Source organism: Lissotriton helveticus, chromosome 6 (genome assembly GCF_964261635.1).
Source record: "Lissotriton helveticus chromosome 6, aLisHel1.1, whole genome shotgun sequence".
Taxonomy (NCBI): Eukaryota; Metazoa; Chordata; class Amphibia; order Caudata; family Salamandridae; genus Lissotriton; species Lissotriton helveticus.
The window spans coordinates 1,632,955,697-1,632,970,213 of record NC_136067.1 but is presented as its reverse complement, the minus strand read 5'-3'; positions in this window follow the sequence as shown (position 1 = coordinate 1,632,970,213).

Sequence of the window (14,517 nt, the reverse complement as noted above, 5' to 3'; positions counted from 1 at the left end):
GGCCTTTTAAGTAATTTACACTCAGTGAAAATAGTTTTCTTGAGGTTTACTTTATAGTCATCCCCACCACAGGACAGAAAAAACCCAGAAAGTAAAGATGACTCATCTCATTCTTCTGGGTGCTATAAGAGTGCTATATCCTTCCCAGCGTTCTTCCTGGTTTTTTTTCTTGTCTCCTGCTGCAGCACTGGCAAGTTTCTACAAGCCATGCGTGATGTGCTGCTCTAATCCAGGATTTTTCTTCGAATTCTGTGATTTGTAGCCTAGTATATTCCATTATAAAACAGGACACCAAGCTCAAACATTCAAAGGAAAAAACCTGTACTGGAGCAATACATCACACATGGGCCTGGGAAGCTTGGCAGCTAATCTCATGGCTGAGTGAGATAAGAACACGAAGGCAGGCTGACTCCTGGTTTTGGGTCTCTGAAGCCCTGCCTGGGATTTTTCTGTGCCAGTCACAGGGAGCAGAAAGGTTGTGACAATGCTTAATTTGTTTTTAAAAAAAAGTGCTAGAGCTCTTGTCAAGAGGCCGCTCCACCTATACCTGCCAGTGACGGTAACTACACAACTACTAATCATCACACTGCTACGACTGAGGCAAATCAGACAGACTGTTAGAGGCCCTAAAAGCTCAAGAATAGTATGGGTGTCATGCGTTCGTTCTTTTCAGTTCTTAAACATCTGTTGCCCTACTCATCTCCAAATTACACCGACACCTAGAAGCTGTCATAAGTGTGGGTGTTGACAAATGCTGGTGCTGAGCACCGAAAACCACTGAATGAAATTAAGCACTATGTTGTGAGGACTGACACGAATCTCCACAAAGGTATATGTGGATCCTCATCACAGAGGTATTTGGAAATCTGATGAGGAGGTATAGAGATAAGAGGAAAGTTGTTTGTCGTTATTTACATGTAAGTGCTGTTGTGGAAGGAGCAGTGTGGGCTTCCTGGTGTAAGCACTGTCTCAGATATGCTTACCGAGACACATGTTTGAGAAGCGTATGGAGAGCATTTTGTTTTTCCTTCCATGCCCAGCACCCACCTTTTGGGAATATAAACAGTGCGTGCTGGCCAGGTAAGTGTTTATATTGTATTCCTGAGCATATTGTGGAAGTTATTTATTGAAGCATGGGGAATACTCCTGAAAGAGGAATAGAAAATTGTCTAGCCTACGAGAAGGTAAGTTTCAATTCTAGTAAGGATGCGGAGGCGAGGATTATGCTCATTCTTTCTTCGCATTTATTAACAACATTTCAACAGCAGCTTATCACCGTCTTATAACAAAACTACATTTCCCATAAAACCAAGGAAAGAAAAAACAGTCTCTTATGAAGTCCTTTCACAGTGTCCATGACTCTCAGCCAATAAATCATCCTGCCACTTCCTGCACTTCCTCTTTCTTCGCTGGAGGGTCTCTCCCATGGGTACGCATTCTGTTTCGCATTTTCGTTTCCTGAAAGAAACCACAGAGATTAATCACGGCCTAACACCACGGAAAACAATGCAAGCAAACTACAACTTCAATTGTATATGTAATAATAATAATAATATGTAAAGTCGATATCGTAATACAAAAGCAACAACCATCTTTTCATAAAAGCCCGCCAGTCTTGTGTCATAAGACTCTAGAAATTGAAAAATGATTACTTACATCCATACGCGGCGGGACAGCAACCAACGCGCTTGCTGGGAGGGATAATCCTCACCTCCGCGTCCTTAATAGAATTGAAACTTACCTTCTCGTAGGCTAGGCAAATTTCTATTCTATGTCAGGACCGGAGGCGAGGATTATGCTCCTTTACTTGGATGCTAATGACAAGGGTAACTCGTCATGGAGTTCCCATTCATTTCAATGGAATTTAGTTAAAAATCCTTCAAGTGCCTTAGCATCCAAGTGGTTAGCTTGTCTACGACCACTTGAGCCATATTCAGCAGCGGCTTAAAGTAGAACCTTTTAAAGGTAGAGTCCGATGACCAATCCGGTGCTCTCATAAGGTCCTCCAAGCGCACCCCAAGGCTGAACGCCTTTGAGGCCATCGCATCTCGAGCAGAATGCGCACCAAAAGCTCTTGTATTAATGCCCGCCTCTTGCATGATCCACCGCACCCAGCGGGCTATAGTGGGAGAGGAAACTGCTTTGAAAGGCTTCTTGAGGGCTATCAGGAGTTGTCGCTCGCCCGGAGGGTAAACTTCCTCCGTGGCTACCTCATAGGCTTTTAAGCATTGTACCACACAGAGCTTCGGTGACTCTAGAAAGCAGGATAAGAAATTGTGCTAGTATTGAACTTATATGTCTACTCACCATGAATGTAACTCCCTCGGGGGAGAAAACCCTTGCTGTAATATCCAAAGCTCGGACATCTGATACTCACCTGCACGACACCAAACATAACAACATCACCAATTTGGGAGACAACTCCTTCCTAGAGAAGAAACGATTTGGTTGCCAGGACAACAATAAATTCAGAACCTGGTTCACGTCCCAAAGGACAGAATAGCGGGGTTCCGGCGGTAACGATAATCTGATGCCCCATAGCAGTTTGCAAACAAAAGGATGTTCCCCCAAAGGGGCTCCATCCACTGGAGCATGCCCCGCCGAAATAGCCGAACGGGCCGTGTTCACTGACCTATACGCCAGACCTTTCTGAGGCAAATCCGCAAGATAATTTAGAACGTGTGCCAGATCTGCAACCACGGTATCCACTTCCCGTTGCATACACCAACACACCGATCGCATCCAGGTCGATTTGTATCGTTTTGACCTCCTGTCCGCCCAAGCTCTGGACAATAGGAGCTCAGCTTGTCTCGAAAGGCCCTGCAATCTCCAGCGTTGCCTGTAATCCGCCATGCCATAAGCCGGAGCGAGCCTTCCTCCACCAACCGGTGAGGAGTCCCCTCCGGACTCAACAGGAGATTGGGAGTTGGGAGGAGTCGGATTGGAGAATCCCAAGAAAGTTCCAGAAGAACCGGAAACCAGACTTGCGACCTCCAAAATGCCATTATCAGAACCACAGAGGCTCTCTGCCTGCGAACCTGGGCGGCCACCCGGGTGATCATGAGAAGGGAGGAAACGCATATCCGCTCTCCTGACTCCTCTCCTGGCTGAACGCATCTGATGCTACCAGGATCAGGCCTCCAACTCAAGAACCGGGGAAGTTGTCAGTCTAGGTGACAAGCAAAGAGGTTGATGTAGAAAGGGCCCCAATGTTCCTGCAGGTACTGAAAAATCACCGGATCCAGCTTCCAAACACTGGCGTCCCGGAAATAGTGGGAGTGCCAATCTGCCACCAAGTTCTCCTTTCCCGGAAGGTAATCCGCTGTGACCGATATGTGATTGGAGAGGCAGAACTCCCAAAACTGCTTCGCCATGTTCGCCAAGGCCTTGGACTGAGTGCCACCCAGGTGATTGATATTCCTGACCGCCGACACGCTGTCCATTTTCAGGAGAACTGAAGCTTGTACACGGTCCTTGGTGCAGCACCTGACCTCAAAGGAGCACGCCAGGAGTTTGAGACAATTGATATGAAGTTGTTGCTCTTGAGGAGACCAACTTCCGCCGGTGGAGTATTCCCCACACCGGGAAGTCGGGAGCGGAACCGAAGATGCTCTTTCGTTCCAGGCCTCCATGTGGGATAGCCAAGACTCCAACTCCTCGCGTACCTCATCTGTCAGCGAAACCACCTGAGAGTACGTCAGGCCCTTCCGCAGATGATGCACTTTTAAGCGCTGAAGGGCCCGGTAGAGCAATGGGCTCGGACAAAAATTGCTTGAATAGAGGCCGAGAAGAGACCTACCAGACGGGCTATCTGTCTTAAGGAAGTCCCCTGCTTGGCCAGAGTTTGACGGATTTCGTGACGGATCTCCGCCACCTTCCTGGAGGGAAGACTGAGCGTGGCTGAGATGGAGTCTATCACAAAACCTAGAAAAGAAGCCTTCTGAGTCGGGACCAGGCGGGAGTTCTGTTCGTTGATTACGAACCCCAAATCCTGAAGCAAGGACACTGCCATCCGCAGATGGGCCCGTAACTGTAAGGGACACCAGGCCAGGATAAGAATATCGTCAAAGTAGATGATCAAGCTGACCCCGTGCACTCTCAAGTAATCCACCGCCAGCTTGAGGACCTTGGTGAAGCACCACGGGCAGAGGAAAGCCCGAGCAGAAGGCATCGGAACTCGTAAGCCTGTCCCCGCCAAAGTAACTGAAGGAACCGCCTGTGCGGATGAAAAATCGGCACCACCAGGTACGCGTCCTTCTAGCCTCACCATCCAATCGAGTGTCAGAAGTACATCTCTGAGCAGTTGAATGCCCTCCATCTTGAAATGTCTGTACACCAGCCACTCATAGAATTCCCGAAGATTGATGACCGGTCTCCGACCCCCGACGACCTTGTCCACCAAAAAGATGTTGCTGAGGAATCCCGTGGGATGAACCTCCGTCCGGCACACCGCCCCTTTGCAAAACAACTCAGCCACCTCCTCGTCTACCATAGCCGCATCTGCTGCACAGAAAACTATAGGAGATGAACGTCCTGATGGGGAGAACTGTAAAACTCTATCTGGAACCCCCTTACCGTTTGAAGTACCCAGGCATCCACAGTTAGAGCTTCCCAAGTGGGGAAAAACTGTGCGAGCCTGCCCTCGACTCGCAACTGCGCAGCGGACAAAACACTCACCGTTGGCATTGCCGTCGTGGCCTCTGTAGCCTCCTCGGCCTTGGAAGGGCGTGCCCACCTGGTCGGGTAGAAGTTATTAAATCGCTGATCTGTCTGGTAATGTCCACGCCCGGAGCCTTGCCTCCTGCCCTGGGGATGCTGGTTCTGAGCACGGCCGGGCGGGCAGCTCCTGCCCGGCCAGCCCCGCGGAAAACGTGAGGACTAAAGACCCTCTTGATATTTGCCTGTGCCTTATCTAAGGACGTGAACGTGGCGACAAACTTTCCTAGCTCTTTAATAAAAGGTTCACCAAACAAACCCCCTTGCACTAATGCCCCGGCATCTGAGCATGCTAGATCGCCAAGCTTGGGATCAACTTTTATTAAACGTGATCTACGCCTCTCCGTCGAGAGAGCGCAGTTCACATTCCCCATAAAGCAAATTGTACGCTGCGCCCAAGCTGACAAGACTTCCGGGTCAATTAGGGAACCCGAGCTACGGGCCCTCCTCCGCCATGTCCAATATCTTCGTCATTGGACCAATGGCGTGCGTGCCACGAACGATCTATTCCTTTCTTGGGGTCCTTTATAAACTTAGCCAGAAAGGTAGCCATTTTCCTGTCAATCTCGGGAGTGAGCGACACCTTACCATCTAGTGCACTTACAATATTTCGGTTCACACACACAGATCCAAGGCGCCGGGAAACCCTCTGGGTAGCTGTTGCGCCATACAAATGTAATAAATAAATAAATAGTGCAGGCCGGGGGCATTCAGCTCACAATCTACTCCTAGCCTCATTCTCCAAGGGCTTACTAAGGCGAGACGCCACATACAAGGCCGCCTTCTCTGCGGGGAACCCATTCCGCCGACAGGGTGTACAATCTCATCTGGGTCCAGCATATTCACTCTGCCTGCCTTCGGAGGGTCAGTAGACCCCGATGGCCTCCAAGACCTCGAGGAGCCCGCCTCATCGTCTAAAACATCCAGGGTGTCCCCTTGCTGAGTCTGAGGTGAAGCCGGTTGGGGCTCCTCACTCTGAGGAGCGGGATCCTGGAGGAGTACTATGGGAGCCGTATGCTCTAAGAAAGCCTGCTTAAGGCGCTCAAAAGCATCCTTGTCAACCCCCCCTTCGCACTTCTTCTTGGGGGAGGGGGCCCCTCACCATCTACCTGGGCTGGCCCTGACTCTCCTGAAGGTTCCGGGCCCACAGGGGGGGAAGGTCCCACCTGCGCGCACAACTGCTCTATTTTGTTAGCAAAGCGTTGCTCCATCGGAGTCATGAGTTCCGTGACTGCCCTGTAAATTGAGTTGTCCACCTTATTATAAAATTCATCATCCCATTGCAAATATGCTAAGGAGTCTTCCTCCTCATAGTATTCATGCTCCATACTGATATCAACCAACAATAATAATAAGCGAGGACTAGACACTGAGCAAGCCCAAGGAGCCCCCTCAATGACTGAGGGTCTCTCAGAATATATATAATGGCCCAAGGCACAGCTTTAATGGGGCAGTCAACCCCAGGACACCAATGCTCCCACCAATTCACCGGGAATCGCCTGCCTGCCACAGGTGTCCGCGTGGTAATCGGCCCGAGGCCCCACACTGTCAGTTACCTACCCGTGTCACCGGCCGTGAAGAGAGAAGCTCCTACGGTGCACCGCACAACTACCGACCCGCGACGCGGGCGTGAAACAAACAAGGGATAATACTGACCCAGGCAAAACTGGGCGATTCAGACATGCAAGGACGAGTGCGGACAGTATCTGGTGACTGGAGCGCGTTTCACTGGTTTCTGACTGAAACGCGCTCTGAGAACACCAAGTCACGTCGCCCCCCCCCCCCCCCCACAGCACCCTCTAGTGGGCGGAGGACCGCACCTCGGTCTCAGCAGAGAGAAAACCAAGCCGCTTAAGGAGCGCACTAGCGTTCCCGCGGCAGACGGGGGATCTGTGGAGAGAAAACCCACAAGGCACACAATCCCAACCAAATCAAACGCAAATAACAATAAACACTGCATAAGAACCAAGAAACAAAGAAAAGCACTTAACTCTAGCTGCCGAGCAGCGAAGAAAGAGGAAGTGCAGTAAGTGGCAGGATGATTTATTGGCTGAGAGTCATGGACACCGTGAAAGGACTTCATAAGAGACTGTTTTTCTTTCCCTGGTTTTATGGAAAATGTAGTTTTGTTATAAGACAGTGATAAGCTGCTGTTGAAATTTTGTTAATTAATGCGAAGAAAGAATGAGCATAATCCTCGCCTCTGGACCTGACATAGAATTATGTGGAAGATTCCCCCTTTTACTACTCTCCCTCACTTCCAAATAAACATATGAAACACAAGTTTTTTTTAAGAGACCTTTGAGGACAGGATATGGAAGATTGTTTTAGAAATATGCAAACTCTTTTTTCCTTCTGCTTGACATTTTAATCAAGAGGATGATCGTTCAACTTCCCTAGGTCCCAGTGAGGACGAGGTGGGATGTACTATCTCAAATCAGAGGTGGAAGTGTGTTGATAAGGACATTCTGCCTGATATCCTGCAGAGGATTACCACTTTTCTTCAATTGTGGGGAAAGTTCTTTGTGGTCAGTCCTACAGTCCCAAGGTGCTCAGGGTAGGCACTAGATCTCTTTCCAGCAAGTGCTCCTGCAGTGTCCAGATTTTTTGGGCATCCAATCTCTTTTGGAGTTAGAAGTCTTTTGGCTTTTTGTGTACCTAGAGCAGTCAAACAGGTGGCTTACTGCTTGCCCATGAAAAGTAGTTTCAGGCCCTTGGTGTCAGCCAGAGTCCTGGAGTCATCTTCCACCTTCATTAGCCAGGAGTCTTCTTTCTTCCAACATGGTCCTTCTCTCCGAGTGGGGTTCTCCCAGGTCCAGGCACAGGCTGAGAAAGTGCTGAGAAGGTGCAAGTCTTATCCAGCCATTGATTGGTGAATTTTCAGTGCCAAATCCTGACTTCTTTGCCACCTTAAGCCAACCTCTGTTTGCAGTGCTTCTCTTCACCTTACAGGAAGATTATTCACAAGCTCCGGTTTAAAGAAGGCGGGACCTTCTGACACCAGGAAGGCCTCTCTCCAGCATGAGCTTGCTAACCACTCCCCTATTAGGTGAGCGGTCCTCCGACCTGACAAGATCAGAACTACTGCTTCCTCCTTGGGCTAGGAGGATTCTGGTAATTAATATGTGCAGATCCTGTCAGCCCCATTGGGGATCCGCAAGTCAATAGAAGAAGTGTTTAGGCTACCCTTGCCAGAGGTCCTTCACCCCTCACAGATATCTAATCCCTGCTAGGTGTACAGTATTTAATACCACCTTATTCTTCATGGGCTAAAATGCAGGCTATTGTCTAATGAGTCATTAACTCTTTTAGCCAAGGAACTGAATTCCAGCTCTGGTAGTGTGATGAGTGGAAAAACAGATTTTTAACATAATAAAAGAACTTGTCGAGCTCATACATTAATCAAAGAGTACTTATACATTGTGCTCTCTTTCTATTAAGAGAATAGATCTCAATTATATTAAAATGTGTTTGGTGTGCTATTCAAGAGAGCACAAATATCATCATGAACACGTAGAGAAACATGTGTTGGCTGAAGGTTGTCAAGCTTGTTGAAGGCCATAAAGACTGAAGCTAGCTTTGGGTAATAACGAAAACGTTTTTATTTCTGTAACACAGTGTAATGCGTTCAAGATGATATTTGTGCTCTTTTGAATAACATTCCAAACACATTTTATTATGTTTAAGTTATAGGCCAGATTGGGCATCTGGCTCTTGTTGTAGCAGCTTCTGCAGGGCTAGCTCATCTTCTTGCCTTAACTTTTAATCAGGTTTTAATCCCGATCTGGCACAGGCAATCAAAAGTAAATATTTTGCAAAGTTACTTTTTCACTAATGTTATAAAAAACCTGATTTCATCATTAAATTGGATTTTGAAAATGTAGGGTAATATAATATTAAATGATTTATCTAGCATTATTCCATGCAAACATTTAAAATAAATATTTTAATCACACCTACACTTGTCTTATGGAAAATGTAGCAGCTGCAAAAGCCTTTATTCCTTTAATTTATAAGGGGGTACACTTTACAAATGTATAATACACAAATACGTTTTCCTACGTGTCAAATGCACGTTTCCTTGTTGTTTGTTATTGCAGTGCCTTAAACTGCAGCCAGCTAGGGCACATTGGTGCAATATATTTTTGTCTTATATGTGCGTGGTGTAAATGAACATTGCAGCCCACATATGAAGTTTAACTCCAATGCAAATGGTGATAATTCTGTGCCATCTTCTATGGCCATAAAAGATATTAAATTAACCATACTAACAAACACAAATGTTATCCATTCTATTCTATAACCATACTGTGGCACTTAATAGTAGTGTCACGGTGCATAAAGTCATAATAAGAGCAATAATAGGGCCCAGAAAAAGGCACAGAATCTAGGACGACCTTGCAGAAAAGGTAAATTTGCTACATGTGTGAAGCGAAAGCATAGATATAAAATATCATAGAGAAAGTAAATGGATTGAGAAGAACCTTTTGACTTTTAAACAATATTTGTGTGTCTTACTTTAGCAGTGCTTTCCATATAGCTAATTTGGAAGTACTTTCCTTCTCATGGTTTCTGTGTCCATTCTGAAGTTCTTGAAATAATATTTTCCAAACAGACCCATTTATAATGTTTTTTTCATCTTAATTCTTGTTTCTGAATGTGTTGTGGTCTTCAATGTCTTTTTAATGTACTTAACAAAATAACCTATTGATTTGGAGTGAGGAATATTTAAGGAAGAAATATTTTTAAAAAGCTGAGAAGCAGCAATGTTTTGGTTGTCAGAGAGAGTCTCCAACCTAGTTAACCAGAAGACAGGTGGAATTGATAAGGAGAAAGGGCCAAAGACAAAGATGTAAGTAGGGATATTAAAACGTCATTGGGAAGGAGCAGATCATAATAGCCAGACACAAATGACTACTTGGAAGAGACAGATTTAAGGCAACTGGGGAAAGAAAAAAAGGGCAAGAGAGACAGCACAGGTGAATAGGAATGAGACAGAGAGAAATAGGTTGTTAAAGGAGGGGGGCTGCAAGGGAAATTTGCAAAGGAAGCAAGAAGGTGGCAAGAAGCTGGGGTGGGCGTAGGAGAGTAGGATCTGCTTCTTATAGTTACCCCCACTTTTTGCTGATGTTTCACTGTTTTTCGACTTTAGTCTGGCTGGGGCCCTGCTATCCAGGACCCCAGCCTAGCCGCTTCCTCTCTAAAATGATTGCATGTACTTTAGTTACTGTCCAGATTGGATCCTGGGGTACCCTTATAATTCCCTAGTGTTTGGTATACTATATACCCAGGGCATAAATACCCCATGGGGCCTCCCAGGGGCTGCAGCATGTATTCTGCCACCCAAGAGAGGCCACTCAAATTGACACCACAGGTCTGCTACAGCAGCCTGTGTAAAGTGGTGTACGCACCCCTTACTCTGATATAGGTTTCCTATATCTACCTTATCACTACACATATAAACCTATCATTCACCTCTATGGCAGGCCTTATCAATCCTGAAGGCAGGGTGCTGGGTTTTGTGTGAGAGGGTGCCCATGCATGAGCAGAGCCCCTCTGCAGCCTTCAGAATCTATCCTCCGGAGTTGTTAGTGATGCAGCCTAAACCATATACTCTTAAGAGCATTATAACCTGGCAGTAAATGCTGACTTTTAAACAGCTGCACAGAACCATGTCGTGTTTGGTGTCAAACACCTTGATATCATACCTCCACACCAATAACTGGTGTGGGAGGTATGATTCCTCCATGGTAGAACCACAAATGTGGGGCACCGGTCTACCCAGTACCAGCTTTCCTCGACCCTGGCATCACAAAATGGATGCTCAGCCACAGACACGATTCTGCCCTCCTGCTGCTGGACGAAACTCCGGTAGGGGAAGGCTTGACAATAGGTTTCCTGTCACAGGGAAGTGTGACCACCTCCAAGACAGGCTTTAGTGTATTGGGGCTGGGTGGGTGCAATCCAAGAGTGCTTTGATGTCTGCACTGATGACACATTTGGTGCCCCTCTACATAGTCCAGCTCAAACCGGTTGCAGGGGCACTCAGCCCCTGGTCTGGCGCCAAACTGGACAAAGGACATGGGTGTAACTACCACTCTGTCCTGACCCTCCCATAGGTGCGTCCCTAGAGTTTGTCCCACTCTTTCCTTGGGTATAAAGTAGGAACCCCTGACTACAGGACTTTAGATTTACCTGGACAAAACTCTGCTACAGAATCCCAGAACTTCAACTATCTACACTTTGTTTGATGATCGAAGAATCTCCCTTGGAGTAAAGGAGTTCTTTTCCAGGGGATACTCATCAATAGTCATAAGCACTGAATAGTCCCACCCACGTGTGGGACCCTGGAGCAATAGCCAATAATATGCATATATATATATATATATATATATATATATATAAATACCCATATATATAGATAATATGCATATGCATATACATATGCAGTCTGAAAACACACCATTAGGCTCCAAAACTGACATCATTGCCCGGAAGAGGTGTGGCGCCGCGGCCAGGGCGACTGACGCTGGAATCTGGGGATCAGGGTTCGATCCCCGGCTCCGGCGGCAGGTTAACCCAGCACCATGTGACTCTGGGCAATAGCTCGCTTAATCTTCCCGACGGCCCCCAGCGCCTAGAGACCCTTACGGGTGATTGTGCGCTTTACAAATGTGGACTTTACTAAATCTTTTACATTTGACAACATAAAGACATATAAGTCACCATATATATACTTCGTGGCAGAACAATAAGGGATTTTATAGGTGTAAAACCTGTAAGGCCTGCAACCACGGCATAAATGTAAAGACATATGCTGATGGGTTCAGTGGCCAATTGCACCCTATATCGCAAGTTTTAACATGCAAAACTGAATTTGCAATATACGTATTGCAATGTCCCTGCTCACTAAAATACGTAGGAAGTACCAAGCTACTGGTACATAAACATATTCTCCAGCATTTGAGGGCCATTACGACTGGAGACAACACGTATCCGCTAGCTCGGCACTTCCGTGAGCACCACCGGAGTATCAATACCTCATTGAAATACTTTGTCATTGACGCGGCCAGGGCCACTAGAAGAGGTGGGGACAGAGTAGCTATGTTACGCAGATTGGAGACCCGATATATTCTCCTACTCGATACAAAGACCCCTGGGGGATTAAATGTTACTGAAGATTTGTATACATGTCTCCCTTAACTTGAACAATCTATTGTTTTGTTTTGGCCCCATACAAACTATCAACACTGTGAGTTTAGGACTTATAGCTGTGTACCGGCTGGGACACAACAGTATTGGATCTAGGTTGGGATATCTATCAATGATCGAGACAAAATATCTATTGTTTATGAAGTTATAATGATTTAGATCTGATCTGTTGAGTATTGTTATTGCTACTGTTTTTTAGAAACTGGTTTTCTTAAAGAAGGGCTAAAGTCATCATTGAGACCAGATGGGTCCTTACACCCGGTTGGTCTTTATATGTTGATTTCACTAATATTTTTAACCACACAAGGATAATATTTCACTTATAGGACATCTAAGGAGGTAATTTAGTATGACATAGTTGTGGAATTTAAAAATATGGGCGTCTTCAAATCCAATATTTACGATGAAAGCACGACTACGATGTTTTATCAAATACACAGATTATGAATTGTGACTGTTTTTATAGTATGTTGTATTCCTTCTTAAAGTTTGATAATATAATTACAGTGATTGTTGCTATTCTTTGCACATATTTATTTGCACATATTTATTACTACTTGCACTTTAATAGGTTCTTAGTAGGGAAAGTAAGCGAATTTGCACATCAGCGTATTTTGCACAAAAATTCATACAGATTGTTATCTGAAATTAGAATATTTGCACTATTGCGTAATTTGCACAAAGCTCAAATATGTAGCAATACAATCATACTGTATTTTCAACCTTATGAAATATGGTGAAGGAAACAATATATGATAAATATATATGATAAACAGCATTTATCTGGTTGATTTGATTTATGGTATTTGACCGTGATTTTTTTAAGTTAAATAATTACCCATTTATCAGTGTCGAAATCCACAGTATTTGTCTTTAGTAATGCAGAGACTATGATTACAAATAACACTCATAAGTGGATTTACATTATATGATTCTCTGTAAAAATATGACACTGCTCTGCCTTGTCATCCTACCTCGAGTATTTTGTCCATATTCATTATCAGCCCGACCATGTGACGTTGTGTAAACGAATTACTGGCACTTTAAATTGGCGTTCTAAACATTGGAATATTGTCATGTGAGCAAGGCTCCTTGGAGCCGAAACGTCATGCGGCTGAATTTGCACAAATAAAGATTTTCAGCACTTACTTGGCCCGTGTCCATGCTGTTTCTATGCGGTGGAGGAGTTCATCACTGGGTGGAGACGAGGTGACCCATATATATATATATATATATATATATATATATATATATATATATATATATATAAAGAGAAAACTGCCCTGAGTTTGCTTTGAAACACATAACCTTTATTTTCGAAGGTAAAAAGGCAGGATCATAGAGGCAGATTTAGCCTAGACAGGCTGCATAGAAAACAATTGGAAAAATTGGCGCCGTGCCTTTAAGACCTCCAGGAACCCCCAGGCTCCCTTCATGCACCACAGGTGACAGTTAGGTCAGTTCTTTTTCATGGCTCCTTCTGTGAGGATCCTGGAGCATTGAGCTCGCCAGTTGGTGATTTTGTATCACTTTTTTTCTGGTAAAAAGTTCATCTTTTTTACTTCACTCGACGTCTTTAGTCCTTAGCTGACTAATTCTACTATTTTTCCTGACTTTTGGCTATTTTTTCCTGTCAAATGCCGGCCCTATTTAATAAGTGCCCGGCCTGTGGTAAAAAGATGGCTAAGTCATACCCTCGTTCGGTCTGTATTGCTTGTCTACCTTCATCTTACAAGCCAGACCAGAGCTACCACTGCAGCAAGTTTTCCAAGAGAACCATTAGAGCATGGGTACTCACAAACTTTCTCTCAGGGGCCAAATTTACAGTGTGGTTTGTGTCCGAGGGCTGCACCGTTGGGGGCGGGGTCAGTGGGGGAGGGGGCAGGGCTAGAGCAACAAAAAAAACTGTGACCATGAGGTTGAACACAGGTCCCTGCAGCGGACGCCTTCGTCCACTGAGCTACCAGACCCTAATATATTTATATATATATATATATATATATATATATATACATATATATATATATATATATATATATATATATATCTGCCTCTCTCCCTCCCTCTCCCTCCTTCTCCCGCCCTCTCCCTCCTCCCTCCTTCTCCCTCCCTCTCCCTCCCTTCTCCTTCCCTCTCCCTCCCTCTCCTTCCTTCTCCCTCCCTCTCCTTCCTTCTCCCTCCTTCCTTCTCCCTCCCTCTCCCTTCTCCCTCCTTCCTTCTCCCTACCTCTCCCTCCTTCTCCCTCCCTCTCCCTCCCTCTCCTTTCCCCTCTCCTTCATTCCCCTTCCCTCACCCTCACTCCCCTTCCCCCTCTCCCTCCCTCACTCCCCTTCCCTCACCCTCACTCCCCTTCCCTCGCCCTCACTCTCACTCCCCTTCCCTCACCCTCACTCCCTTCCTCACCCTCACTCTCACTCCCCTCACCCCCTTCCCTCACCCTCACTCCCCTTTCCTCACCCTCACTCCCCTTCCCTCATCCTCACTCCCCTTCCCTCACTCTGACTCCCCTTCCCTCACTCCCCTTCCCCCACCCTCACTCCCCTTCCCCCACCCTCACTCCCCTTCCCACACCCTCACTCCTCTTCCCCC